At 41.6% G+C, this 3,274-nt stretch overlaps 1 pseudogene; it reads right to left on the bottom strand.

Moving 5' to 3' along the window:
* Positions 1-1,546: 1,546 nt before the first annotated feature.
* Positions 1,547-2,884, bottom strand: LOC122690245 (annotated as a pseudogene).
* Positions 2,885-3,274: the final 390 nt, after the last annotated feature.

The following is a 3,274-nucleotide window of genomic DNA, read 5'->3' as shown; positions in this document are numbered from 1 at the left end:
GACTTAAGCATGGATTTTTCATGGTGAGTTACCGGATATTTTTGTTATTCCCTTGAATGGGCCAGGTATCCCTGTATCTTCATATGCTTTGTTATCGTTCAGTGAGAATTTAGGAGGCTGCCTCCTGATCATGGTTCACTCTGCTGGGAAGGTGGCTGTGCAAGTGTAAGATAAAATGCCATGGACTTTCCTATCATCCTTAGTGGAATCTTTCTTGAGGAGGTTTACCTTGTTGTTGTAACTCTGTTTTTGGAGTACTTATCGAGATACTCTGGTCTGTATATTGTTGTTTACTTTATATTTCTCTATGGAAGCGATGGGCTAGATTTTCCTAGTCCTGTCCTTTTGTTGACATCAGTCTTTCAGGAACATCTCATTTCAAGAGCCCTATTTAAATCCATTTGCTTTTTTACTGCAAGTAGTTTTGAATAAGAGACGAGCTGTTTCATGAGGTTTATACTGACTTCTTGGAAATGATATAGTGATCTTTTCTGATGGATCAACAAATAGTTCAGAAGTCATCCAAATGCTATTTTCTTTACAAAATGCAAAGCATAGTTCTCAGCAGATGTACACTTCTCACATGTATGGTTCTCTTCCTTGTCTCATTATACTGTCACCTTAAACTCTCTAGCTGAAGCATAACACTCTCTAACCAACCTGGCATGGATCCTAAAGGGCTTTATGAAGGTACCATTTTTTATGTCTAGAGAGCTAAATATTTTCTTTTCTCGATAGCACTTTCCTCTAATATCTTTTTTATTTTTTAGCTCCTAGCATCTTTTATTCTTACGAGACTCTAGGTACAATTAATTCTAGCAGGGCAGTGCTCAATTCTGTTTAAGCCTCACGTTTGAGGTTAATTACTTAAATATTGTAAATGGAATGCACATTCTCAAAACCGGGAAACTAAAACTTGACGTAACTGATTTACTCAATATTTACATAACCATAAAAGATTTTATATGCAACATGAGCTTTCGTGTTGTAAAATTTGACCTTCTTACAAACTTGCTTTCATATAAAACATAGTAACTCTTTGCTCATCTATCCTAACCTATGAATTGTCACTCCAACACTTTTTAAGATGTACTTAAACAGATGAGTTCTCCTTATACAAGGTTAAGAAACCTGAAGCTCCAACCCAGAAATATAAAATTCTTTTGTTTCACCAGAGATAGATTATGGGCAAATCTTACCTAAGTAGCACTATAGGCAGTTACAGTGTTGACCAAAAGGAGACTCAAGTTTTTCAACCATTGTTTTTAGTGGGTCTCAAAGCCTGTGACAGATTTTTGGTCAAATTGTTTCTATTGAAAAGTTCTGATTTTAAAAACTAATTACTTAAAACTGCCACACACAAAACGCATGGTCCACAAAACGTTCACCTCTCCTTCTGAAGGTTTTGTGATGTATTGTTATAATCAACCAGTCTTTTACATTAACCTTACATGGCCAATTGAGGCAAACAGTTCTGAGACCATTCTTCCACCACTAAGACTGGGCTGGCAGGTGTTAGTGATAATATTGATCTAATCTTCTGAGCTTATCTGGCAGACTTGGTGACCTTGTAAGCTCCAGCTGCCCTCTTGTTCACTGCTTTGATGACATCCACAGCAATCACCTGTCTCATGTCACGAACAGCATCATGGCCCAGAGGAGGATAGTCAGAGCAGCTCTCAACAGGTGGGCTTGCCAGGACCCATGTCAATGATTGGCGGCATCAAGAATTTGGGGTCATCTTCAGAATGACGATCAGTCTTCTCGTTCAGCTCAGCAAAATTGCAAGCAATGTGAGCTGTTTGACAGTCCAGCACAGGTGCATATCCAGCACTGATTTGCGATGGATGGTTCAAGATAACCACCTGAAATGTGAAGCCAATTTCTTCCATCAGTGGGTCATTTTTGCTGTCACCAGCCACATTGCCATGACGAACATCTTTGACAGACACATTCTTGACACTGAAGCCCACATTGTCCCCAGGAAGGCCTTTACTCGGTGCTTCATGGTGCATTTCAATAGACTTCAGTTGTTACGCTGACTGGAGCAAAGGTGACCTGACCACCAAGCCAGGTTTGAGAACACCAATCTCCATTTGATCCACAGTGACAGTATCAGTGCCACCAATTTTGTAGATGTCCTGGGGGAATCAAACACAAGAGTTTGTCAGGTGAGTTGGTGGCAGGATGCAATCCAGAGCTTCAAGCAGTGTGGTTCCCCTGGCATTGCCATCTTTACTGGTGACTTTCCATCCCTTGAATCAAGGCATGTTAGCACTTGGCTCTAGCATCTTGTCACCATTCCAGTCAGAAAGTGGCACAAGTGCTACTGTGTCAGAGTTGTAGCCACTTTTCTTAATGTAGGTGCTGACTTCCTCAACAATTTCCTCATTTCTCTTCCGGCTGTAGGGTGGCTCAGTGGAATCTCTTTTGTTAGCTCCAACAATTAGTTGTTTCACATCCAGAGTGTAAGCCAGAAGGGCATGCTTGTGGATCTGCCCATTCTTGGAGACACCTGCTTCAAATTCACCACCAGCAGCAGCAATCATCAGAACAGCACAGTCAGCCTGGGACATGCCTGTAATCATGTTTTTGATGAAGTCTCTGTGTCCTGGGGCATCAGTGATGGTCACATAGCCCTTACTGGTCTTGAATTCCCACAAGGAGATATCAATGGTGATACCACACTCATGTTCAGCTTTCAGTTTGTCCAAGACCCAGGCATACTTGAAGGAGCCCTTTCCCATCTCGGCAGCCTCCTTCTCAAACTTTTCAATGGTTCTCTTGTCGATCCCACCACATTTGTAGATCAAATGGCCAGTAGTGGTAGACTTTCCACGTGCCCGATGACAACAATGTTGATGTGGGTCTTCTCCTTTCCCATTTTTGCTTCGGTTTAGCGGTGGTTTTCACGACACCTGTGTCCTGGTGGCAAAATTGTTGTGAGAAAGCTATCTTTTAATCTTAATGATTTATTTTGTTTATGGCTTCCCTCTCACTCCACTAGGATGTAAGCGCAATGAGGACAGTGATTTGTGTCTGTCTTGTTTTGTGCTCTACTCAAATGGTTAGAAGAATGCCTAAAACACAGAAGACCTCAAAAGGTATCTGCTGTACTGAGCTGGGCTGATACATGCTGACACCGGAGGCTATCCTCAATTAAAGATTCACCACTGATCCCTTCGCCTGGATGCTCCAAAAGGCCAATGTTCAAGAGTGCCAACTTTGCTGTATTTATTAACTTCATCCCCACAGAAATCCTAAGATGTTGGTA

Source organism: Cervus elaphus, chromosome X (genome assembly GCF_910594005.1).
Source record: "Cervus elaphus chromosome X, mCerEla1.1, whole genome shotgun sequence".
Classification (NCBI taxonomy): Eukaryota; Metazoa; Chordata; class Mammalia; order Artiodactyla; family Cervidae; genus Cervus; species Cervus elaphus.
The sequence above is the reverse complement of the archived record's forward strand: the minus strand, read 5'-3'. Positions and strand labels throughout refer to the sequence as shown.